The sequence below is a fragment of the Cyprinodon tularosa genome, unplaced genomic scaffold (assembly GCF_016077235.1).
Source record: "Cyprinodon tularosa strain WSP-4 unplaced genomic scaffold, ASM1607723v1 ctg558, whole genome shotgun sequence".
Classification (NCBI taxonomy): domain Eukaryota; kingdom Metazoa; phylum Chordata; class Actinopteri; order Cyprinodontiformes; family Cyprinodontidae; genus Cyprinodon; species Cyprinodon tularosa.
Window position 1 is genome coordinate 177,403 of NW_024039294.1, and position 27,847 is coordinate 205,249.

At 39.3% G+C, this 27,847-nt stretch overlaps 1 protein-coding gene across 2 annotated transcripts in view; it reads left to right on the top strand.

The window, feature by feature from the left end:
* Positions 1–27,847, top strand: part of gas7b (growth arrest-specific 7b) — a 99,495-nt gene that overhangs the window by 3,061 nt on the left and 68,587 nt on the right. The window contains exon 1 of one of the 2 annotated variants that reach the window (XM_038305413.1): positions 23,790–23,919. The exons of the other annotated variant lie outside the window; for it this stretch is intronic. The gene's annotated coding sequence lies outside the window, so the exon portion shown is untranslated. Of the gene's footprint in view, positions 1–23,789; positions 23,920–27,847 lie in introns of those variants that run through there. 2 annotated transcript variants of the gene reach the window in all.

Genomic DNA, 27,847 nt, shown 5'->3' on the forward strand with positions numbered 1-27,847 from the left:
AGAACACGGAAATTCCTCCTGCAACAGCAAATATTCTCTCTAAGGGGACAAACAAACACCGAAAATAATGTTTCAAATATTTGTAGCCTTGAGTGAAAGTCAAACAGAGCTGCATTGTTTTCCACTTTTAAGTTAACCTACTAAGCATGAGGTGTAGCTATATATGTATATATATATATAATTTCTGCTACCTTCTCTTAAGTTCACATTAAAAGACAAGTTTGTGGCTCACTTATCATGGTGGCCATTGCCACCCTCTGTCATAGCAGTGGAAGAGTGGCTATAATCAGCATGAGGGAAAGAGAGCGATGGCATTCTCAGCTACCCAGAGATGCTGTTTTTATCGCATCTCCACCCTAATTATGACTCTTTAAGTCAACGGATGCTCTTTAAGACATAGCTTCAGTAGATCAGCACAACTTCATTTCTTTAGGGATGCCGTGGTGCAGACAAAACATTGCTTATCTGCACTGATAGCAGCTGAGGAACAGGGCTGGACAGCTCACCAGCAACAGGGTGGGGAAGGTTCTTCCTGACAGGAACCTGCCAGACAGTTCAGGGCAAGTACAGCAGGACACCATGGAACGTCCAGAATCAGCTTTTTACTCATCTTAACTGCCTGTATTCTACTTGTAATTTGAAGCTTGGATAGAATCAGTTTAAAACTGATTTTTTGAACTCATTTGTCTGCTTATAATATAAATATAATGATTGAACTTTACTGATCTCACATTGGAGAAATGTATCTCTGCATTTAACCCATCCATTTGGGGAGCAGTGGGCTGCCATGGTGGGGCGCCTGGGGAGCAATTAGGAGTCAAATACTTCGGTTTTAACATTTGATCTGAATCCGATCATCTCTGCACATGGATAGCCATCTGTGAGAAAATGCAGCACAGAAAATATTTAAGTGATTCCTTGAGTGTCCAGAATTACATTTACTAAACCCTCTACTTAATGCATTGAGATAAATGCAGTTTCTTGGTCTGTACTGGGATCATTTGAAATGCCTTTATGGGTAATTTTACTTTCAAGGCTTTTTTCTGTCTCTTTGTGGTCAAGCTGGGACTCTAGCGTGTCTAGGTTCAAGTAACAAAAGCAAATATTTGCTGGTTGTCGCCAGTCAACCCGGATCATTCTCAGCCTCTCTGTAGATCACAAGCTGTTAATAGAAAACATCTGGGGGTCGCAGAATGACAACAGTTGCCCAACAAAAGCTTGTTCAAGTAGAGTTATGGAGGAAATAAGCTCCATCCATTCATCCATCTGAATGGATGAACTGAATCGCTAGTGCTGGCTTAAAGAGATGATGATTTCACTAGCTATCGCATAAAAAGAAGAAAAAAGCAAGCTGTATTTTGGAATACAACAGGATATGAAGCGATTATGATATTTCCCTCATCAAGAAATCCATACATATATCCATATCCTTTATTTAACCATTCGTGATGTTCTTACAGTTCTTACCTCAGCTGTTTTCCTGCACCATAGTCTAAACGGCTGGTTATCCTCCCGCAGCAGAGTGTTGCAGTGAGCTTGTCGCAGATATTTTTGATTTCTGCCCAATATTGAAGCGTGGTCTGCGTTATGTTATTCCACGCCACAACGCAAGAGGGACAATCACGATCTAGCTGTGGGTCTAGGTACGGCCGAGATGGTGAAAAATGGTGGAAGTTTGTGCGACAACGGAGGGACCGGAGCGGGGATCCAGGTGGAAAAAGGGTCCCAGCGTTCTCGCGTACCTCATTCTTCTGGCTGCTTCATCTTCACGAGTCGTTTTCCACAATGGCGGTCATATACACAAAACAAGCCAGTACTAAGGTACCAAACAGGTCTAGAGTGGATGTAGGTGTGACCAATCAGAGGCCTCCTTTCTGCGGTCACCTACAATTTTGGAGAGGTGCAGCAGAGTGTCTGCAAAGGGGCGGGGCATATCTGCGTTAACTGCGACCCACACAGACGACCTGGTTTCTGAGTATAAATTAGCCTTAATAGACACAGAATGGTAAGTGAAAGAACAGGAAAAAACAGAACCATGAAACGGGGAAATGGTTTTTATCTTTTTACTGGAGCCGTGTGGCAACGGCATTCCTGCAACCAAGGAAGTGTGCATTAAATGAGGGCCATGTTTTGGATAACAATGAGACATATTTCATTTAAACGCGTACTTATAGGTTTCACAATCTGTAATTCACCAGTGGAAGCTGCAGCATGGCATGGTGAAATGACTGAGAGTGAAACCAAAGTTCACTTCTGGTTTTTCCACTATTGGGGTGTTTTGTATCCCTTCTGTTGGGTGAGCTTCCTTTGCTAATTTCAGAATTACAATTGATCATTGCCTTAATATGCGTCAGATGGAGGTTTGTAAGATTCAGGCATTTGACAGGGAATGTGATCTGTCTCTTGTCATCGTCAGCATTCTAGTGTTTCACAACCGACTTCTTTGTTCCGAGCAAACTGAACCATTTACACGTCTTTTTAAAGATTTTTAGCCAAAAAATAATTGAGAGCTTTTGTGATATTTAGATTTCCATTTTTCAAACTATTGATTTTGAGATAAAGCTACACTCATTTGATATTAAAACATCCACATTGGCTTTGAGGAACATGCAGAAAAAAACTAAAAAACAAGATTTAGACTTCCTACTCAAAGAACCAACCTGTAGGAGAGGATTCAGTCTGGATTAAAGTGTTTTCCCTCTTAACATTTGCTTTTAACCCATTTTGATGATCCAGTTCTGCCAAATGGCATATTTACTGGTCTCTGAGTTGGTTTCAGTCTTGTAAAGCAGGCAGCCTGCAGACTCTGCTGTTATCCACACTATTCACTGCAATTAAAGCTAAAAGGCAGAGCAGCCTATGTTTCATTACTTTAAATGTGAGAAAACACCGGTCTTACAGAACTAGTAAATAATCTGGGTCCAGATTATGCTGCCACAAGTTCTTTCAGTGAAAACTTGCTCATATTTACTCTAGAATCCACAATTTTTCTGGAACTCTGCTCTATTTCTTCAACCAATAAAGGTCCATTTTGGATCAAGCTAGCTGATTTTAACTGCTGGTAAGTCAATATTACAGGTGCTGGTCATAAAATTAGAATATCATGAAAAAGTAGATTGATTTCAGTAATTCCATTTAAAAAGTGAAACTTGTATATTATATTCATACATTACATACAAACTCATATATTTCAGATGTTTATTTTGTTTAATTTTGATGATTACAAATGACAACAAATGAAAATCTCAAATTCATCATATCAGAAAATTAGAATATTGTGAAAAGGTTCAAAATTGATGGCCCCTGGTGCCACACTCTAATCAGCTAATTAACTCAAACCACCTGCAAAAGCCTTTAAATGGTCTTTCAGTCTAGTTCTATAGGCTACACAATCATGGGGAAGACTGCTGACTTGACAGTTGTCCAAAAGACGACCATCGACACCTTGCACAAGGAGGGCAAGACACAAAAGGTCATCGCTAAAGAGGCTGGCTGTTCACAGAGCTCAGTGTCCAAGCACATTAATAGAGAGGCGAAGGGAAGGAAAAGATGTGGTCGAAAAAAGTGTACAAGCAAGAGAGATAACCGCACCCTGGAGAGGATTGTGAAACAAAACCCATTCAAAAATGTGGGGGAGATTCACAAAGAGTGGACTGCAGCTGGAGTGAGTGCTTCAAGAACCACCACACACAGACGTATGAAAGACATGGGTTTCTGCTGTCGCATTCCTTGTGTCAAGCCACTCTTGAACCACAGACAGCGTCAGAAGCGTCTTGCCTGGGCTAAAGAGAAACAGGACTGGACTGCTGGTGAGTGGTCCAAAGTCATGTTCTCTGATGAAAGTAAATTTTGCATTTCCTTTGGAAATCAAGGTCCCAGAGTCTGGAGGAAAAGAAGAGAGGCACTTCATCCACGTTGCTTGAAGTCCAGTGTAAAGTTTCCACAGTCAGTGATGGTTTGGGGTGCCATGTCATCTGCTGGTGTTGGTCCATTGTGTTTTCTGAGGTCCAGGGTCAACGCAGCCACATACCAGGAAGTTTTAGAGCACTTCATGCTTCCTGCAGCTGACCAACGTTTTGGAGATGCAGATTTCATTTTCCAACAGGACTTGGCACCTGCACACAGTGCCAAAGCTACCAGTACCTGGTTGAAGGACCATGGTATCCCTGTTCTTAATTGGCCAGCAAACTCTCCTGACCTTAACCCCATAGAAAATCTATGGGGTATTGTGAAGAAGAAGATGCAATACACCAGACCCAACAATTCAGAAGAGCTAAAAGCCACTATTAGAGCAACCTGGGCTATCATAACACCTGAGCAGTGCCACAGACTGATCGACTCCATGCCACGCCGCATTGCTGCAGTAATACAGGCCAAAGGAGGCCCAACTAAATACTGAGTGCTGTACATGCTCATACTTTTCATGTTCATACTTTTCAGTTGGCCAACATTTCTATAAATCCTTTGTTTTTATTGGTCTTCAGTAATATTCTAATTTTCTGATATGATGAATTTGAGATTTTCATTTGTTGTCATTTGTAATCATCAAAATTAAACAAAATAAACATCTGAAATATATGAGTTTGTATGTAATGTATGAATATAATATACAAGTTTCACTTTTTAAATGGAATTACTGAAATCAATCTACTTTTTCATGATATTCTAATTTTATGACCAGCACCTGTATATATTTCTTTTCGCCTTTTTGTATTAGGCTGTGCATTTTATCATCAGACATGCTAAGTCTCAGAGTTACCTGCCATTTTTATCCTAAACATACAAGTACTTAGTCAGTTATAAATGAGCAAGTTCTCTACTTCAGAAATATGAGAGACGTGTTTAATGGTGTCATAGGTACGCTCCAACTATGAGAGACAAAATGAGAAAATATCTGGAAAATCTCATTGTAAGATTTTCAAAGAATGTATTCGTTTATTATAGTGGAGCAAACACACAGCCAGGCAGACAAGCTTCGAGCCAACTCCCATGTCAGAAGATGAAGAGAGCACATCCAGCAGTAACAATCAGAGAAACAGGACTACACTGAAAAACAGGCCGATCTCCAACATCTGTAAACAAAGGTGTTGATGGCAGCAGCACAGCTGATGTTTCGCTCCACTATGGAGTCACAGCCAAACAGGAACAGACCAGATGAAGCTACTATGAGAAAAAGCAGAGAGAGCATAATGACAGATTCTGCAGAGTGGGAGAATAGAGATATAATGATGAAATGGGGGTCCCTATGTCCTCCAGAAATCTAAAGCCTATAGCAGCATAACTATAGAGATAGCTCAGGATAACCTGAGCCACTCTAACTATAAGCTTTATCAAAAAGGGAAGTTTTAACCCTACCCTTAAAAGTAGACAGGGTATCTTCCTCACAGACTAAAACTGATAGTTGGTTTCACAGGAGAGGTGCCTGATAACTAAAAGATCTACCTCACATTCTACTTTTAGAACATAAGGAACAATCAAATCTCTGATATAAGATGGAGCTTGGCCATTTAAGGCTTTATATGGATGAAGGAGGATTTTAAATTCTATTCTGGATTTAAAAGGAAACCAATGCAGAGAAGCCAGGGTGATCTCTCTTGCTAATTTTTATTAATGACGCCTGCATTTCTTTCATACAGCCTCAATTAGTCAGACTCAACGATGGCCAAGACCAAAGAGCTGTCGAAGTACACCATGACCAAAGCTGTAGACCTGCACCAGGTTCTTGTGATTAAATGACCCGTAGGAGCATTTGCAAGAAAATAGACTTAAAAAAACACAGATAAATTCCATTGATTTGGGGTCCCACATAAATCTCATCCTGGTGGGTTAAAATGATCTTGAGAACGGTGTGCAGGTTCCCAGAGCTGCATGGAGGAACCTGATGAAGGACCTACAGAGAGCTATGACCAAAGTAACAAAGGCTACTATCAGTAACAACTGAGCCCAGAGGGACTCAGATACCGCAGTGCCACGCGTGTCCCTCTGCTTCAGCCAGTACATGTCCAAGCATGTAGCATTCTCCATGTAGCATATGGATGATCAAGTAGAGAACTAGGAGAACACCATGTGGTCAAATGAAACCTAAATGGAGGTCTTGGAACAAAAGCTTGAGGAAGAAGAATGCTGAGTTGCATCCTAATAAAACCATACCTACTGTAAGACATTAGGGATGGAATCATCATGCCTTCAAGCTGCTTATCAGCAAAGGGGACAGAATAACTGATCCTTCTGAAAGGAAGAATCAATGAAGCCATGTTCCTTGAGATTTTAACCCAAAAAACCTTTCACCAGTGAGAGCATTAAAGGTGGAACTTGGCTCGGTCTAACAGCTTGGCAATAATCCCAATAATACAACTCAAGCAACGTAGCAGGGACTCTGTGAAAATGCATTTTAAGGTCCAGGAGTGGCCGAGCCAGTCTCCAGACCTCAACTCAGTACAAAACCTGTGGAGAGAGTTCATATTACGTGTTGCCCTAGCAACATCCCAAGGACATCACTGGTCTAGAGGGGATCTGCATGGAGGAATTGGACAAAATACTAACTCAATGTGCCAACCTGGTCAAGACTTACATGGAACATTAGACTTCTGTCATTACCAGCAAAGATTATGTATTGAGTTGAACTTTTTGTTATCTCTAAAATCCTACAATGTGATTTCCTGTATTTTTTCTTTTCTCATTTCATCTCTCATAGTTGAAATCTACCCACACTGAAAATTAACACCCTCTATTATCTTTCTAAGTGGGAGAACTTGCACAGTCAGTAGCTGACTGAATACTTTTTTTCCCCCATTGCAGTTCTTTAAGGTTAGGTTCTTTGATTTTATCAAACTGTAGCACATTCAGCAACAAGCTGATCTAGATCTTCTGTTAGAGAAAAAATGGCCTTCAACCAGTAGTACTGGTTGTGTAGTTATAGCCAGGAACATTTACTGTTGTTGCTGATAAAAATACGTATGCATAGGTTACTTTGGATTTCTTTTATTCCTTCTCCTTGCTAATACTTTAGTAAGATGAGATTATTTCAGTCCTTTGGCTTAAGTAAAAAAATGTATTTATATAGCACATTCGAGTGATAGTCATGATATTCAGAGGGAGATAGTCAATGTGAGCAGCTTTTCACCTGGATTTGTTTGGTAACTAATATTCAAAGGCAGCTAAACAGGTGCGTCTTGAAATAAGTTAGTGTTTTGAATGTTTTGCAGTATTTTAAGTTTTTTTTTTTTTCAGATTAAATGTGCATAAATTATGAAAGCAGCGTCTTTGGTTTGGGTTCTAGGGATACAAAGAACCAGAAAACCTGCCCGTTCTGGGAGGTTGATACAATGATAGTAATTCTTTAATGTATTGTGGTGCAAAACATTTTAGCAATTTATAAACTAATGCTTTACCTAAGGATGAAAATCATGGCATCGTGGAATAAAAAATCAGAGTGCCGACATTGAGTAACAAAGTAGGATTTCTTATGGCATTAAAGGTGGAAAAAGCTTAGAAATAATGTCGGTTCTTTGCATCTTTCTTTAGGTAAATCTAGCATTTATAGGGACTATTGGCACTTTCCTTTTATGTATTTAGCAAAGACATGTATGGAATCTGCAACACAAATGTAATATTTTCAAAGTTTATAGAGTTTAATCTATTTCTTTATGAACAGGTCTGAAACGAATCCTAATTTGACCAGCAGGGTCAAAGGGACACTGGCAGGATATTATGTTTCTAAGGAGACGGTGACACCAAGCATTCAGAGCCATATGACTGTGATTCACACCACATTTTTGTTAATTACTGTCTTCCTCTAATGAGGAAGAAGAGAGAAAAAAAAAACTCCAGATGAGTTGAATCAGAAGTGATGACTTATTTTTCGGGTCGAATAACTTCCTGAAAATAGTTAAGGAGGAATGTTTCTGGATGAAGATTTTATCAGCAAAAACATACTTTTTATTAAATCATTCAAACCAGCTTAGCTGAAGGTAATTCACAATCCTCCATATGGTGATTAGACTTATCATCACTATCTCAAGCCTCTCTATAACCGCGTTTTTACTGCAACTTTCCTTGGAGTAAATGCCCTCGTCATATAAATCTTCTTCAGGGACACTTAGATCTCTTATAAAGTCTGATTCACCAATATTTCACCTTTATTTATCCTACATCACAGCATATTCATTAATATATAGATTTGTATTAACCTTTTCAGAAATACCTAACAAGGTGTGCAAATCTACAGTAAATTCTGGCTCCCTAAAGACAGGGGGACGCTGTCTTTGCTTGGGGCCATCAGCAAACGACTGTTGTTGAATGCCTTGTTCACACTAAACTGGTTGTAGGCTGTTACAATTGCCTTGCATTCTCTCAGCTTTCAGGCCATACATGCATTTCCATAACAAACCAGAGCTCTTGCTGCATCAACATGAGCAGTTAACATGTAATAGAAACCATCTGGAGGGGATCCTTCCTCCCCCGCTTCACCAAGGCACTGTATTTACATGGCTGAAAATCACAGTGGGTCTTTCTGACTGTTGAGTTTCATTTCAGAAAATCAAAGTAAGTTTAGAGGTGTTATGACTAGAAAACATGCCAAAGACATGCAGCGAAAGCATAATGCCTCAGTAAAAAAAAGCACTTACATAGCTGCACATTTGACACTGAGATATAAATTATTTAATCAGAAAACAGCCCAGATTGCTTTATAATTGTTGAATTTCTCAGAACAGCGCCACAGCTCTCACATACAATTCTTAGCACTCATGTGAGCCACTGATACAGAATAGTGCAGCAGCAAACTGATAACCACAGTACTTCATTTCATGGTGTGCTATTCAGACGCGTCACTCACATGCTGGATGCTGAAAACACTCAAATAAATTGATGGCATCACTTGCTGTTTGATTCATTCAGATGAATTTTGTTTATTTCTCAACACTTTGGTAAAGAGCACAGATATGTTCACTTCCTGTTTGGTCCTTTGATATAGAAAAACTGTTACAGGACCATGATGTGATGTATCTGGTTATACAAGAACAGAATTCCATACCGGATATAGTCCCTGTGTATCTAAACTAGGGGTGAGTATTGGCATGGGTGTCGTGATACAATACGCTACACAATACTTGGGTCACAATAACATATTATCACAATATTGCAATATTTTTCCAGATATCAACTTTTTATCTATTTTTTTTTGTGAGTTTTTGGGTCTGGTCGTGAACCAGTTTTGCTGGTATGCCTCTGCGTCTTCGGTCTGGAATTTCTAGGGACGCACAGCAGTAGGGGGAGCCTATTGCTGTGCAATAACTGTTAACTGTTTAAAAACATATAAGTGGTATTAAGATAGGATCCCAGTTTTCATCTGCTAATTGTTTTTTTCCAAAACAAATGTAAAAAAAAAATACTCTACTTTTTACAGCTAATTTAACAATTTTTCTTAAATTCTAATTTAGATTTTATAGAAAACTTAAATTAAGTAAAAAAAAAAGTAAAATTCCTAAATTCTGAATGTATATTGACTTATTAAGACATTTACAATTTTAATGAAACCTAATTGAATAGAAATTTGACTTCATGCAACACTCTTAATTTATTTGAATCCCTTGGCCTGTTTTTTTATTTCATGCTTTTCTGTGCCCCCATGAAAACACGCTGGCCCCCTTCTGGCCCCCCTGGTACATTTGGTCTAGAACTGCTGTCTGTGGCGACCACTGGCGTGGTCGCCACAGACATAGATTTCACGGTTGCAGAGGGTATGCGTCAGAAGCATAAATTGGCCTTAAGGCCTCCATGCATGTGTCGTGTGCGCTAACCACTGCACCACCAAAGCACACCCCACCAGATATCAACTTAGATGTTTAGATAAAAAAGCAAGTGCTGTATATGTTCATCAGAAGATATTGATCATTTAGTTATTTTGGTTTCTGTGTTGTTTTGGGATTTGAGTCAGTCCACGTCTTCCACTATGACTGCCTCAATTACAGATAGCAAAAGATTTCCTGTCAGAGTGGCAGTGCAGAGGTAGGCCGTTTCCCTCATTGTTTTTAGATTAAAATGTTTTTTTTTAATTGATACTAGGAGCTGAAACATCAATAATATATCATGCAGCCAAAAATCATGATACATCGTCAAATCAATTTTATCCCACACCCCTGATCTCAACTCTTCAGAACAGAAGTAGATTAAAATTGACAAACGCACCTAAAGAAGTCACAAGAATCAATGTTTAAAAAGACCAAAAAAAAAAAATACAACATATTTTACCTCAAGTTATGAACTAAATCACAATATGTCAGAAAACATGACATATTGGACACTGTTTGACTGCACTAGTGAGATAAAAGCATAGCAGCCTGATTTTAATCAGTTTACTAGCAGTTTGTGTTCAGTTCTGATCTCTCATTTTTCTGGCATCTTCTTTTAATAGTTTTAGACTAAAGGGTTTGAACATTTAAAGCGGCTCAAAATAATATTAAATAATAATAATTTAACTTTATGGATCTCACATTGGCGAAATTTACTTCTGCACTTAACCCATCGGGTTGCTCAGTGGCGCAGCGAGAAGATTCTGGGTTAAGTTCCCAGCCTTCGGTCTTTCTGCATGGAGTTTGCATGTTCTCCCTGAGCGTGTGTGGGTTCTCTCCGGGTACTCCGACTTCCACCCACAGTCCAAAAACATGACTGTTAGGTTAATTGGCTTCTCTATACTCTCCTTATGTGTGAGTGTGTGCATGAATGGTTGTTTGTCCTGTTTGTCTCTGTGTTGCGCTGCGATGGACTGAGACCTGTCCAGGGTGTACGCCGCCTCTTGCACGTAGGCTGTTGGAGATAGGCACCCGCACCTTTAACCCATCCCATTGGGGAGCAGTGGGCTGCCATTGTTTGGTACCCAGGGAGCACTGTGGGGTTAAGGGTCTATGCTCAGGGACCCAGCATGGCAGAACTCAGAATTCAGAACCTCTGGATTCCAAGCGCAATGCCCTAACCACTAGGGTGCCACTCCTTAAAAGTTCAAATCAATACCTTTTCTACCAAGATTCCAGATTTAGTTTTAATGTATTATTTCTCCTCTTGCTGTTGCTTCCTTTCAGCTGCTTTCTCATTACCTGTAGCCAAGGGAACTACTGTAAGCACCGAGCAACAAGTAGGAAATTATGGAGAGCCACTTCATCTCCTCTGTGGCTCTCTTGCTAAAGAGTCAGCTGTTATGAAACAGCGGGCGGTGGCGAGCCTTTAGCACCAGTTTTGATGGGTCTGGGTTTAATTCCTGCAGAGGAACGCCCTGAGTCACACCATTGCCGCACAGCAGGCAGGCAGGTGTTTCCCCTCCACGCTGGAAAACTAACACCCCCACCAACATCCCACCATGCTGATGTCAATCTTGAAACACAGTCATTTCATTTCACAGAACATATTGAGAGGGGAAGTGTTAAATATCAGCTTGAATGACTTTAAAGCTTTCCCTGTGGGACCCAGATAAACCACATTTTAGTGGTTTTCACACACACAAAAAAAAAAAAAATGTTTTCACACATCTATTTCTGAAGGTAGAGTAGAAATAAAAACAGTTGATACATAGCAACGGGCAAACAGGTTGAGTGCCCTGCAACACACTAAGGGAGTTTCTAAGAAACTATTAAGATAACAAGGAGAAACTAGTGAGCTAATTTAAGCCTTCATCACTGTTGGCTAAATGTACACCAGAGTATAGTCAGAGTAATTGCTGTTATTTTTAACTCTGGTTTCTTTCTGGGTTTTACTCACCATAACAGAAAGAGTTCAGCCAAAATCTTCTGACTGCCTCCTCTGTAAAAGTTCTACTCTGCTGGGAATCATGGGAAATGTCAAAATGAAAATATTGTGGTTTATTTATGGATACGGTCCTTTTGTAGCGCGTTGGTGTTGAGTTAAGGTCTTTAAATGGAATCTTTTTCTATGGAAACCCTCAACAAGATGATTTGTGACCTGAACTATGAGTGAAAACTAAAACTAAGGTAGATGAGTTTAGCAGAAGGAAAGATCAGCAGGAGTTAGGTTTGTCAAGATATTTTATTTTATATAATCTTTTTGCTGCTGTAAACACCAGAACTTCCCAGGGTGGGACAATAAAGGGATTTTCTATTCTATTCTATTGCAAATACAGGAATATATTACATTGTTTGTACAATCTACAATACCTTAGGGATGAAAAATTACAAATAATTAAGGGAATAGAAAATGTTTTGATGTACCTGAAAAACTTTTTTTTTTATCTCAACTTGATTTCTCAACAATTGCAGATGCTAGTTAAATAAGTGAACAAATAAACTGAAGATGATCCATTTGAAAAGCTAAAGCCGGGCATACGTTGTGCAATTTTTTCAATCGTTGCACGCAGCTACAGCTCACACTGTACGGCTAACCCGCAGGGTTTCATCGTACAGTTTGAGGTCACAGCTCACGCTGCATGTTGTCACACTGTGCAACCCAACGCTCTGATGTGATCTACCTGCTCACACTGCATGTCTAAAAACCACGTCGGACTCAGCTCCGCGATTAGATGGCGCTACTCTGACTCTCATTTGGCTTCTATCCAGAAGCCAAATGAGTAGAAGGCGACAATGTTTTTGGAAGAAGACATGGCTGAGCAAACATGGCTACTACGGTCTGTCAGTTTAACAGAAAGAACTCCATTTCACTTGCACCCCTACCATGATTCTATGTTTTCATGTGAGAGGAAGAAGAATCCTTTTTTGCGCATGCCCACTGACCGAATTTGCCCAATATGGCCAACTGAATTTCAAACATGTTTGATTTTCTCTGGACTTCTCGATTCCTGATCAGGAGGTGGTCAGGAGAGGCTGATGGCCCCTCGTTAACCCCCGTACGCTACACGGCGCACCGCGAACGATAAGGCTGAAACTTGGGCCGATTGAAAAATTCTTGCAGGACTGGAAAGTCGACCCGAAAAGGGCAACAAAATTGTACAGCTTAAGCCTGGCTTAAGGTGTTCCAGATTCATGAACATTCTAGAAGTTAAAAGAAATATTGAACACAAAAGGTAAAGAAATAACATTTTAAGCCCTTACTCGGTGTGAAAATAACTTTATGTTCCAAGTGAAATCATGGAACTCAGGTTGTAGGGGCAATCATTCCAAGAGGGAGACCTCATTATCTTTTTCACTTCTCAGTTTCTATGTACAATTCAAAGCCATGTTCTTGCTAAAATGGAAATACAGCATAGTACTCCTATTGAGTCTTGTTTCTGCCTCAGGGGCCTCCCTGTTGGGATTTGCCTTGAGATGCTCCCAGAGGGCCCTAAGGAGGAATCCTACTGAGGTGCAAGAACACACCTTCCTTTTTGTTAAAGCTAGGCTGAATGAACAAGCTTTACTGTCTCTAAAGCTGATTAAGGACCACCTATATTTGAGCTATTCACTGTATTCCCTGGGCCCGCCTTTTTAATCTATATTTCATAATCATGCAGTTGGGTAAGGTGGATGGGTAAATTGAGAGCTTTAGCTTTTAACTCTGGTTTTTCCTTTCCATGAAAGATGAGAGCAGCTCCCAAAATACTTTAGGCAGCCTCAGTCCATCTGTCCATCTCTTGCTCTATCCAACTCTCACAAAGTGAACAAGACTCCAATAGGTCCTGTAGGACAGTAGGTTATCATTTAATAAATGCCAGCTTGTGAAAGCATTGCCTTGTTCAGAAAGGTTGCTCTGTATAAACACCCTGTGTTTAACAGTCATGGGGTTTCAGATGATAGCGGGGAGTCCAGTTCCTTTTAAACAGGAAGAGGCCGCCTCAGGAAGGGCAGCCAGTCGCATCAACCTGCTGGGCTGCCTGGAAGATAAAGGAACACATAAGAGAAGTGAGTTAATGTTTGCTAATTTGACAGAATAAATAATAAAAACATGTGATTGGGTGATAATTTGTCAATTACCAGCACTGCTGCAAAGATAACCCGAGATGGGGAGCGTTGGCCTATAGCAGGGGTAACCAATTAAAAAATAGTGGGGTCTGAATAAAGAAAATAATCAACCAGTAAAGGTCCGGAGACATTTTAAATTATAATCTGTTACTTTAAAAAGAATTTAACACTGAAATAAATTGAGGTTTTTATGCATCCATGAAATACCTTGAAATTTTAAATACAAAAATATAAAAAATAAACTATTACTAACTAAATATAATATAATCCATTTTTTAATCTAAAGTGTTTTTTGAAGTAGAGAACAACAATCGTTCAGTTTGGTATATAGACAATTTCCTATTTTCAAATATTTTATAAAAAACCTGAACTGACCTTTTTTTTTTTAAATATTTTTTTATATTTTTACAGCTTAATGGGAGCGGTGGGCTCTATTCTGCCCTGCAAGGCTTTAAACCTGGGTTTGAATGGAGACTAAGCCATTCTAAAGCACATATCAAGGTGCTCATTCTGAGCCTGGATCCATATTTATTTTTGATTCTGTTCATGATGGAGAATCCTGCTTCACAGCTGCAGGTTGAACCAAACATACTTTAAATGTACAGGGTCATCTTTGATCACACCATTTCACTTTTCTTTCACCAGTTCACTGCAGTTCTTCCAGCAGTCCACACTTTCTCTGCTTTCTTGTTCTAATCGCATGGGTTGAAACAGGTTTGCCTGCTGTGTCTAAAAGTAGCAGCAGCAGCAGCTCAGACTGAATGCTCATTGGCTAACTTGTGTCACGTGTATCCTAGTGCCGGACGCTACGAATGGCTTTAGCATACAAACAGGAGAAGCGGCACAAGTGAAGTTAGACAGTGTCATTGGACAACATGCAGTAAGTTATAAACCCAAAAGGTTGGGTCTGGATTAGCCAGCAGGTGGGTTCGGATCTGGACCCCGTTCCACTAATCCGTGACCTCTAACCTATTTGGTTAGAGCAGTGCGCTTGTGCTCTGAGAAGGTTGAAAGTACCCGGTTCGATCCCTACAACATGCACTCTGGGTCCCTGAGCAAGACCCTTTACCCATGATTGCTCCCAGAGCACCACTCAATGGCAGCCCACTGCTCCCCAAGGAGATGGGTCAAAATGCAGAGAACGAATTCCCTCCATTGTGGGACAATAACGAGAATCACATTACATTCACATGTCTAAAGTAATGTGTGGTTTTCTTCAGAGTCCAGCTCATAGCAAGTCAAGTTTCCAAACAGCGCTACCTTTATTAGACATATGGGGGTCACTTCCTTGCTTCCCACATAATGACTGTGTTTTTTTTTTTTTTACATTTCCAAATATTTCCAAACAGCGTTATCTTTCATTCAGCATGTGAATGAAAACAGTTGGGAGTTTTTCTCTCCAGCAGTTCTCTGGAACAGACAGGAGAGGAAGCAGATATGCTTCTCTGTCTAAAAGTTGTTAATCCTCACCACACCTTTCTTACGGCAAATCGCTCATATCTGCTCCATATTCATCTATAATCACACATTCCAAATTTGCAGAAGCGCATTTGCCAAACCGCCCCCTGCTGGTGGAATACCTTACTACATAGAAAAACGTCATAACGCCCAAAAGGCTTAACGGCTGAAGGCTTATTTATTTAGACAGATTTCAAAGGGGGAAATCCAAGTAAGTCGGGGATAAAAACCCTAATTGGTCATATTAGCACATCCAGTAATTTTTCCCGCCTGTATTTTCTGACTGAGTACACAGTCCCAACCGCCGGCATGTGTTTTCAGTAACGGGACGGTGTCTGTTTCATTAGGCCTGTTTGGAGAAGCATAAATCACACCTTTAGCTTAGAGTCAAACTGACTCATAGGAACTAGTGAGCAACTAGATTAGCTGAATTCCTTCTGACTAGACAAGTCAAACACTGGGGCTTTGATTGTGCACAGTGGGAAATGTCTTGTTTACTGAGGAGCAGCAGATGAGGTTTCTATTGCAAAACAGAACCGGACCGACATGCTGCCATATCTGATCCTGGGAACATATCTGATCCAGATAAGGTTCTGCTCTCTGGAGAGCGTGCAGCGTATGTGATCCCAGGTCTGTGTCGGTCACGTCATGTACGACAGAAGCACTGAGGAGTCCCAGAGAGACCAGCAAAGCTTGTGAGATTCACATAGATTTTGAGGGGGGGGTTGGGTTGAGACAGAGCAGGCTTTGTTGGCTGCAGTGAAACATTTAAACACACATATGCACTCATAGTCAACAATGATAGTTTGTGGGAGCATATGTACAGTATGCACGTGTGGCTGAGTGCATGCTTGAACATGCATGTGCATCCCCTCTGCTCTCTGACTGTCTGCAGTGTCTAGATCTGGGAATGTGGCTTCGGTTCAGGTTCTCACATCTGCCCTGAACCAAAACATCTCCCAGATTAAGATACGCTCTGAGTCCCTCCCCGTCCCTCTGTCTGACCCTGTCCTTCGTTTGAGGAATGTCTCTTTCTCTCACTACTCCTCCGCTTCTTGCTCCGCACATTTTTTCCACAGAGCTCCACCAGCCAGACATACATGTGAGAAACTTCTCCCCTCTAAGTGGGGTTAGGAGGTCAGTGTTACAGTCTCCCATAAGGCTCTCTGATAACAGCAGTGACGTGATGTGTTGGTCCAAGGAATTTATTGGCCAGGGCAAACACCTCTTTTATTTACCGAGAAGTTTTTGCACCAATTCTGCTGATGTTGTCACATTTTTTAGTAGGAGTGAAAGAAAAGTGTGATAAAGCTGCATAAATATAGACATAGAGTAAGTTGTTCTTATTTTAATAATTTTAAAATCACATTTCTCATGACCTTTATAACCTAATTCAAGATATTAAACACTGAGACAATATTTTCTAGTGCCTGACGGATCATTCTTAGTGATCTGGAGTTAATTCTTTTTGTTGAATAAATCTTAATGCAAATGAATTGATTTCAGAGAAGACCTTTTTAATCAGGTGGTTCCTCAATACTGCTGCAAAGGCAAGTCCGCAATAATAGAGGTGCTAGCACAGGCTTTCCTTTCACACCTTCTTTGCCAACTTTGATTTCTGACTACCTCTTTCAGTGATGTAGAGTTATAGCATTGGGGGTGAGCTTCAGCGCTACATTCTGTGTCAGCGCCTGGATTATACACACAGCTGCATGAAGACCAAGAACGAATCCTGGATAAAAAGTGTCTCCTGAAATAGGCTTAGGACAAATGACGAGTTATTGAGCTAAATCTGTTTTCAGAGAGGCACACCTCAGATTTTTGTTCTCCATTCCTGAATGGTGGTGTTTCATATGGTTTAGTTTTACTTTAGCCCAATTTCTATATAAGAACCATACATAAAGATGTGACAATAGCATTGAAAATATGTAGTTTTTACTTTTCTGGCTTGATGAGATTTTGATTATTTCTAAATCAGCGTTGTTTTTACAGCCATCTTAGATTTAGTCTTAGTCTTCAGGACGAAACCTATCATTAGTGTTAGTCGCATTTTTGTCATTACAATATGACAGCTCTAGCCTAGATACTACAATAGCTGGGTATAGAATGCTGCCGTGCTGTTCATCATTGCTGTTGGGCAGAAAACTTTGATTTATAGAATTCATATAAACATTTTTTTATGAATTAATTCACTACTTTATGAAAAAAAGTGTCTCACAAAAGTTGTGAAAATAGCAGATCTAGTTCAACACATCATATTGGTTAATACAGCAGACAGATAACCTACAAAATGTCCAATAAAGGAATGGTTTTAGACATACAAGGTTTCCTTCCCAAAGCAAACACTTCCTGATCTATGAATTATGCATTACACACAGATTAATAAAATATTCATTTTTCCAAAAAAAGCAAACAACAAAAGCATTCTTCTTTCTACTTTGGCAATTTTGGCTTTATTTATGAGAATTTACCCCTCGGTTACTGCTGCTAGGGGTCAAAGTAGATTAAATCCACAGGGTTTTGATATAAAAAAAATAATACAGAGAGAACCTACATTATTGCCTTGTAATGTCATGGCAATCCAGACCTAAATTGAATGAATATGCTAAATAAAATGTTGACATATTTAATGGAAACAGAGAAAATGTTTGATGGCAATACAAGGAAACATCATATTTAAATAGATAGAAACGAGAACAATTAGCGAGAAATATTCAAAGACCGATGTACGTTTGCAGCTGGCTCTTTGTCCAAAAAGAAACAGAATGCAATGAAATATATTATATGGATATAATTTAGGGATTCCTTTTGGTAGAAATTAAAGAAAGTCTATTCTCACCTCTTGCGAGCTGGAAGAAATAAAATGTTGATAGTAAAGGTATTTTTTTATGCTTAGTAGAGGATGATCAGCTACACAGTTTATTAAGTAGTGAGAGCAGGAAGAGCCAGACTGCTGAGAGTGAACAATTAAGAGTGCAGCGGGAAGCGCAGACCCGGAGCCCCGCGTGCAAAGACGCATTTCTGCACAAGCACAGAGGGAAGTTCAGAGCAGTTTATCAGAGTTGAGGATTGTTGAGCATTATTTTCTGAGACTCTACCGCTGCTGCCGTGATCCATCTATGCTCCTGCAGCATGTGTAGCGCTGCACGCCAGGTGGGAAGCAGGATCTAACAACGACTGATGCTGCTTAGTAGATTACAGTTTAAACGTCTGACTGAGAATTGCTAATTTTAACTTCATCTTGTCTCGTCGATGAAAACTCAAACCTATGACTGTCATGTTTTAGTCATCAAAGATCCTCGTTTACCTCGTCAGTTTCCGTTATCGCCATGAAATGATTTCATCACCCTCGTCTTTGATGAAAACAACACCTTTTATATTTTAAGTTGACTTTAACATTTATTGTAGGTATTATTATTGTTACCATGGGGATTTAACATTGAAACAGTGAGAAGTTCCTAAAGAATGTAGGTTCTTACTGTCATTTTGTCAAAAGGCAAATAACTACGAGTTTCATTTGAGAAAGTGGTCCATTTTTTTAGTTGAAGGACGTGTAAAAAAAATCCAGATATTGATGACTTTGCTCTTCTTTCTTATCAATATAAAGACATCTAGGGCTGAAACAATTAATCAGATTATTCATGATCAATCGATTATTGAAATAATGGTCAACTAATTTAGTAATTGATTAATTGTTAAGTGGTGATTTATTGATCTCTTGTTGATAAGAGAGTATTTGATTGTCTGTTAATAGAATGATCATTTTGGTAATACAAAACATTTCTTTTCTATCACTAATCCCTCCTTACTATAACTGTTTGACTTTACCTATGAGAATATTCTTTGGCATTAGAGCATAATAATTTGATGAAATAACCCATCCTGTGATCTGACCTCGCCCTAACCCCTGGATGATGGTGATGAATCAGCGTTTGTCCTCAGCATCAGCAGCATATGTGTGAACATCTAGTAACCCTGGATCTGACAGCGCTGTCCCAGAAAGGAAAGGTTGAGGTATTTACTAGAGAATAATAGGAAACAGACACTTCCTGTGTCTGTCATACCTCTGTTTCCAGAATCCACACGTGAAACTGGTTTGAGAAGAAGCCACCTTGTGTCTTTCTGCTTTTTCTTTTGAAACCCCAACTACAGATGGCCCCCGCCCTCTGTTTACGCCCCACCGTGGAACAGGCTTCTGTGTGCTCGCTTGTGGCTGTTTACAGCTCTGCTCCAGTATGTATACAGCTGGACCTTTGTTTGCCTTATCCTCAGGAGCTGCCTTCAGTTTATAGTCTAAGATGTCAGATCTCTGTAGCAAAAAGCACGAGTGGAAATGTGGTTCAAACGCAATAAGTGTTATTTTGTTTACCACTTGTGACTGTGTGCTCTATCAGGGTTGCATCTCTTGTCTTCTCTGAAGACTTTATCAACATTTAAACTTTTGCTGAATAAAAAGAAGAAAATTAACATTTAAAAAATTGCACATTCTGGATGATCTCTACAAACTTTGCAAAGACAGAAAGTTTGCATTTTTTAAAATTTCTTTGCAAAAATGCTCAAAATCGGTAGATTTTAACATCTCCAAACGTCTGGTCTACAATGATGGCTTTAGGTTTTAACTTTGACTAGACCATTTTAACCCCTCCACATTCTTTGATGTAATCCATTGTATTTGCAACTCCAGGTGTTGCTTATTGTCAATAAGGTGTTGCTTATTGTCAATAAGGTGTTGCTTATTGTCCTGCTTGAAGGGGAACCGTTGCCAATTTAAATTAAGTTCCGTCTTTTTGTCACTTCTGAGCAGCGGCAGTTGTGCTATAGGATGATTCTTCCACCATAATAGAAATGATTGGTACATTTAAGCCTTAAAGTTCAGTTTTAGGCTCCAGCTTGATTGAGTGGCAGCCTAGTGGTTAGGGCATAGACGTTGGAGTGTTGATGTTCTGAGTAAGAGCCCCACTCCCACAGACTGCCACTCTGGTTCACTGAGCAAAAGACCCTAGAGGGATGGTTATATTCCCGCAGCAGTGTGTCGCAGTTAGCTTGTTACAGGTATGACGCAGATATTTTTGATTTATGCCCAATTTTGAAGCATGGTCTGTCAACGCAAGAGGGACATTCACGAACTAGCGAGAATTGTGGGGGTCCGCGTGTCGGTTTGACGAGCTTGTCTACAACCCCTCATCCAACGTCTGAAGACATACAGTTCACCACTGAGTGTTTCCGAAACAATGGCAGTGGCGCCGCTTGTTTTGGCTTTGGGTGCAACTAGGGGTGTAAATAATAATCGTTTTGTATCGATGCATCGATCGAACAGCCAACGATCCGATGCATCGACATGTCTGCAAGAGAATCGATTCATGTTTTTTTTTCCTCCGGTCTATTTTTATCCATTTGCTCCTGGGTATAATTCTCCCTCCCGTGCTGCGTGGTCTGAGCTACACACTGTGGGTCTAGATACGGCCGAGGCGGCGAGGAAGTGGGGAAGAGTTTAGTCCGACGACGGAGGGACATGAGGGCCAAAAAGAGCGGAGATCCAGGTGGAAAAAGGGTACCAGCGTTCTCGTGCACCTCGCTCGAGTTGTTTTCCGCAATTTCGGTCATCAAAACAAAACAAGCCGGCCTCCTGTCTGCGGCACTGTTTGCGGTCAGCTACAATTTGGGAGAGGTGCAGCGGAGCGTCTCTCAAGGTGGCGGGGATGTCTGGAGCCGAGGTATTGCATTGCACTCATTGCACTGATTTTGTGCAGTATTTTTACAGTATTTTTTGATGCAAATTTTCTACTTTTGTTATTTGCTGTTGTTTCTAAAAAAAAAAAAATGCATAACGATATTACATCTTTCATTGATTTATTTCAAACTTGAAACTTTTTTTAGCCTGTAAGGTGTAAAAAAAAAAAAAAGCTTTAACCCCACACTGCTCCCCGGGCACCCCACGATGGCAGCGCACTTCTCCCAAAGGGGATGGGTTAAATGCAGAGAGTTAATATCATTGCTCTGTACATGTGACAGTGTAATGACAATAAAAGCTGGGAAAACTTGAACAGAGAAACTCTGCTGCTCCTCCAATGTTACCATTGGCCTGTATTTGCTTTGGACAATTCATTCTCCCTTTGCTTTAGGCCAAAATTACTATGTTGAATGTACCTGCGGACCAAGAATTATTTAGAAAGTAAAAAATAAGAATATATAAATTTTTCACCGCTCAAGAGAAGGTTAAAGGAATAGTACACCCAAAACATGATTAGCCTTCATTTTCTACTCACCTCCATGCTGAACAACACTCTGGAGTACTTTTTTGATATCTCAAATGCATCTGGAGATCTGGGAGACTTCTTGCTGTCTGCTGACATTCAAATAATGGAGGTCTATGGCGCCCGAGACAGAAAGGTCCACAAAAGTCCACAAAAACTTGTCAATATTCCTCCATACTGCTCGTCCAATGTAATCCAAGTGTCCTGAGTGGGTAGCATCCAGAATTTACTCGAAACGAAGTCATTTAGAACGTTTTAGAGCCTAAACAGTAGTGTATAGGATTTCCTAATAGCGCCCCCATGCGCGCTCACGATTCTACGGAAGCCGGCAGACCAAACCAGCGCATTCAGCTCGGCAAAGAACTCATGCTCTTCCTCAACACTGAAGTCCTCAGACATTTTTCTTTCGTTGTTTCTTTCTTTGCACAGGTAAACAGCACATTTCTTCTTCTACGCTTGCATTATTGGCAGACCAGACGCTGAATGCGCACTTCCTTCCGGTTTGGTCTGCCGGCTTCCGTAGAATCGTGAGCGCGCATGGGGGCGCTATTAGGAAATCCTATACACTACTGTTTATGCTCTAAAAACATTCTAAATTACTTCGTTTCGAGTAAATTCTGGATGCTACCCACTCAGGACACTTGGATTACATTGGACGAGCAGTATGGAGGAATATTGACACGTTTTTGTGGACTTTTATGGACCTTTCTGTCTCGGGCGCCATGGACCTCCATTATTTGAATGTCAGCAGACAGCAAGAAGTCTCCCAGATCTCCAGATGCATTTGAGATATCAAAAAAGTACTCCAGAGTGTTGTTCAGCATGGAGGTGAGTAGAAAATGAAGGCTAATCATGTTTTGGGTGTACTATTCCTTTAAGCTTGCATTTTTTATTAGATAAAGTGCTCAGATTTTCTTTTAGTTGAAGGATGTTTAAAAAAATGCAGATATTTAGGGCTTTTCTCTTCTTCCTCATTTCCATAACAATATAAAGGCATACATTATTCCAGTTCGTTTAGGCTTCATTAAAATATGGAGAAGCAACTGTCTATTTAAATAAATGAGAACAGTTGTTTAGTCGCTTGTTCTTTAAAAAAAGCTGATAGTATTAAGCCCTGTTTGATAAAACAAGTGAAATTAGATCCGGTTGCATTAAATTTGGCTTTTTAAAATACGAGTTAGTGAATATTTCTGAATAGAGTTCTCATTAATTGCTGCATGGGGGTGAAATGTAGGGATGTCAGTGGCTAAAATGAAGGACTTTTAAAAGTTGAAGGACTTAACAAGTTAAAATAAAAAAGGGATCAAAAAAAGAATAGACTATAAGAATAGTAAAATAAAAAATCACAACAACAAACAATACAGTGTAGTTAAAATATTAGGACATGTAGGTTTAGGTAGTAGTTTTTTAGGAATTGTAAAGAATGCCAACAGCATTCCTATTAAAATAAAATTACTTTGTGTCCTATTAAAATAATTACATCCTAAGAACTCTTTTAAATGGTCAGTAATAGCTTGTCTGGAAGGTGTGTTTAAATCATCTTTGAATTGCAGTCCAGGAACCCAAATTGTCCCTGCTACTCATCCACATATTGATAACTGCTCCTTTAGGTACCATGGTTGACTGTCTGTTAATTCAGGACAGTTTAAGACAGTAAAGCCATTTTTTGGGACATTTGTGTTCACTGAAAAGAATATTGCAACCGTTTTTGACATGTCATTAATCATTTTTAGTTACTTTAACACAAATGTTTCATGTTAGTGGGGTAGGACCTAAAACAATTGTGTTAAGTAAATATGATTAAGCATTTTTTTTTTTTTCAGTGTTGTTTGAATTTTGTACTTTTCATTGTTTCCTGGTGTTACTGGTCTGTTGAAAGAGAGGAAGAGAAACAACAAAACCTCCTTTTCGCAAGTTGTGATAATATGTGACGCACTCGTTTAGTCAAAAGTCAGATGGCACTGAGTCAGTCAGGTCTTTTATCCTGTCCAATAATCCATCCTGATTAAACTTTGGTCCCTCTACACAGAGAGTGAGTGGGTGCACAGCATTCAGACGTCGTCCATGACATCTGAGTCACCCTTTTTCAGCCTGTTCAGCATCTGTGTCGTATCCCTGCAAACCTCCCTGGATTGGTCAGAGTATCTGTAGTCAGTTGCTTCTTTTTCCTTCTCCTTTATATTTAGTGTTGCAGTAAACAAGTTGAATCTAAGCTCATCCTGTTCAGTTCTGCTCTGGGTTGGAACTTCCCTTCACTGCCTGGGAAGTGGGAACAAACAGTGTTTCAGCTGATTGTCAAAGTCCAGGTAAAAGACGGGCTAGAATCCCTAACTCACTGCTGTTTTCTCCCTAAATCTCGATGTGAGGCCGGGTATTTATTTAAATGCGTATTCCGAGGGGAATTGAACAAATTATACTTGGTTTCCCAGGCAGTGAGCCAGCGTCACTGAAACAGAATAACCAAAAGATATTTCTTTTCTTTTCCATAATAAGCCATGTTGCTTGTTTTTCCCTTTTTTTCAAACATGTGGGTAATGTCTGTTATTTAGGGAAGAAAATCAGAGGCTCTGTTTACAATCCCAGGAAGATCAGGAATGTATTTGGCTGCTTAATTATAAATAAGGCTGAAAATAACGATTATTTTGCAAATTAATAATCAGATTTTTCACGAAGGAGGAAGTTCTGGATAGAGCAGATTGACAGATAAAGAAGTTTTTTTTTTATCTTAAATGCAAAATGTTTTATTTTAATATTTTTTTTACAATTATGGTGTAATTACTGCTCAAGTTGGTTGCTCTTTCAGCTAAAGGCATGTTTTTATCAGGGTTCTGGCCTCTGTTTAAGTTTATTTTTATTAGTTTCTTTGTATTTGTAGTACTTTTCTAGCAGTTACTCTCTGCTGCCCCCTTGTGTTTGTTTCCTTTCCCCTTGGCATCCTTCTAGATGCTTCCATCCACACCTGCTCCCAATCAGCTCATTAGTCAAGTCGTTGTTCTGCTTCCTGTCAAACTTAGTTTGAATGCGTATTGCACATTTCCTGTTAGTCCAATAAGCCTCAATTCAATACTGAAATATTACTGTCTCCATCAGTTATTAAATATATCAAACTGAAATAGCTGTTGCAAACACCCAAGTATTTAGAAATAAAAATAATTAAGATTAATAGGGGTGCCCAAACTTTTTCATATGAATGTATATACTCTCCCTGTGCATTTCCTCGTCTTTTCCTCATGTATGTTTTCCCTGATGTTTCCTAGATTCTATTTTTTTCTGTATTTGTTATTTTTAGATTTCTCCCTCAGTTGCTTCATTAAATCTCCAAAACTCACCTCTGCCGCCTCACGTTTGCATTCTGGTTCCTTAAGACTTCAACCCGACAGTTTTAGAGTTTCTATTCTCAAGTTAGGGATTAATCAATTAATAAATTTGTCAACGATTATTTCAATAATCGATTAATCCGATTGTTTCAGCCCCGATTTTAAGCCTCATTAATATCTAAAATATTTCAAATACTGAAAAATTTTATATGAATTTAGTAAAATCCAGATTCTGAATATGAATTGTCTTTCATAGGGCACCAAATTCCTGGCGACGTCCCTGATGGTGCACTCAGTGTGCAACACACACATTCTTAAGTTTCACCGTTTAATTTGGAAGAAAAGGATTAAAAATAAAAAACAACACAAGATACTTTATTAAAGAAACATTTGCCTCATTTATTGGACCCAAAATAAAGCTAATACTATTGGAGGGAGCTTTATAAAGGATTTTATGCTTTTAGAATTATGAAAGGTTTGTATTTAGTAGCTCAATCAAAGCTTTCAATGAACTTTTGTTCAAACTACATTTGCAGGTCTCTTGGGATTTCTCTCTACCCCCTTTGCTCATCTAGAGATGGACGTTTCCAACCATTCTTCTTTGCAACATAGCTCAGTCGCATTAGATGGGAAACTTTAGTGAACATTAGTTTTCAAGCGTTGAAATAAATACTCAAGTATATTTAGGTTTCAACATTTCCAAGCCCATTTTAATATGTATCAATATAAATCATAGCTCTACACTGCAAAAAGATCTAGAAATATGTAAACATGTCATAAATTAAGTGTATTTACCCTTGATTATAGTAGGTTAATAAGATGATTTGCCAGTGAAATGAGCATTTTTACTCTTAAAATAAATAAATTAGATAATATACACTTAAAATGAGACAATGCAATTTTTTTTTTTCTTTCTTATTTTAAATGTAAATTGTGTTGTTCCCATGGCAAAGTGTCTCACCTCCTCAATTCAAGAAAAAATGCACTTACTTGAAGTAAAAAATACTTATTTGGATTATTTTTTCCAGACTAATGCTGTATTGGCAGCCTTTTCTTTTTATTTCATCATTGATCAGCTTCCTTTCCATTCATGCTACCGTATTTTCCCTGGATCCATCCCTGCTGAAGAAAAGCATCCACATTGCATGACTGTTTTTCACCACTGGGATGGTGTGTTCAGGGTGATGGTTAGTTTTCTGCCAAACATAGCATTCTGTGTTCATGCCAGGAGTTTTGTCTTGTGTCAAGATGGAGCAAAGCACTAAAATAGTTCACTGGAAACACTATCTAGAAATAAGTAAAAATGTCTTAAATTAAGCGTATTTACCCTGAATTTGAGTAGGTATAATGAGTATTTTTACTCTTAATATAAGATAATTAGATAATATGGACTTGAAATTAGACAATGCAGTGGTGTTTTCTTATTTTAAGAGTAAATTGTCTTGTTTCATTGGCAAAATGTCTCTTTTATCTCCTCATTCCAAGAAAAAATGCACTTATTTTAAGAAAAAAATGACTTATCTAGATTTCAATTTTTTTCCAGTGTTTAGGCCAAACCTAAACCTAAACTGGTTTAGTGAACGTTTTAGAATTTGCAGTCAGTTGAATATAGTAGGCCCAGTTTAGGTTTATAAAATAGTTAATTTTTGGCTTTATTAACTGTGAAGTGTGTTACCATGCTAAGCCTTACAGCATAAAAGAACAAATTGCAGCAAATAAGTACCTACAGCTGACAGATTTACTAGACAAGACAGTTTAATTGCTTATTTTGTATGTCTGTAAGTCATATAATTAAGACAAATCATGATCCTAATGCTCAAACAATAGGCTTCTTAGATCTAATGTAATCCTGTCTGTAAGTTTGCGGTTGAAGCAATAATGACTCATACCTGTTATATTAAAAGCCTGTCTTTCAAAGGGGAACATGTTCGGACGTCTGGAATCACAGTGTTTGCTGTGACCGCGCTTTAGTCGGTGCAGGAGGAGATGAGTGCCCGTGTTCGCTGCCAACAGCGATGCTGCCAGGCCCTGAATGTGCAGCCGGAGGCAGTCTGGGGTGTGGAATGCGAACCATCTGGATCGCTGCATTATTTAGCATTGCATATGTCAGGAATAGCCGCCTCCAAGGTCTTTCTTACTTCACACCGCAAGGTGCTCCCATTCTCTCACACATGCCAGTTAGGTTTGGATTTGGTTGAGAGTTTCATTCCGACTCCTTTTTTTCATTACACCGCAAAAAATCTGCTAAACTATCTCCATGGCCCAGCTTTTCTTTATGTTCTGTGTCGAACTCAAGCAGCCCACTCCCTTCTGCTTTTGCTCAGCTCAGAGGAAAAAATAAATACATTGGAATCGCTGATGACAAATGAGTGTCCACTGCCCAGAAAGAAACAAATATAGAAATATCCATAGAGAGGAAAGCAATCAGGAGCCTCTTATTGCTGCCGCCTCATGCACCTTATCTTGGAAATACAGTTAACTTGTTCCCACTTTTGAATAAAAAAAAAAAAAATATTCATATAAAATCTTGAAAGGAAAAACTTGAGATTAAAGGTATAGTGGAGGATTTCCGCAAATTTTGAAAAAAGACCGGCCCTTTCCATATTAAAGAAAATGAACATGCATAATACTGTTCCCGCTCCAAGGAGATAACGCCTATTGAACGCGTGCAAGAGCGTGCATAAGCCTATTTCTCCTTGTGCATGCTCTGTTTAAAAGTTGCTGTTTGCATCGCTCATACAAGCTCACTTTCCAAAAGAGGATTTGCACTTTTCCACTATGCCAGACTCATCACCGGTAAGTGAAAATGGGGACAAGCACGTAGGATGGCCTTACGTAAACATATCACCAGAATGATTGACAATAAGGAGGAGCACTTATTTTAATGATCCACCCTGGATAAGAATATCCTCCACTA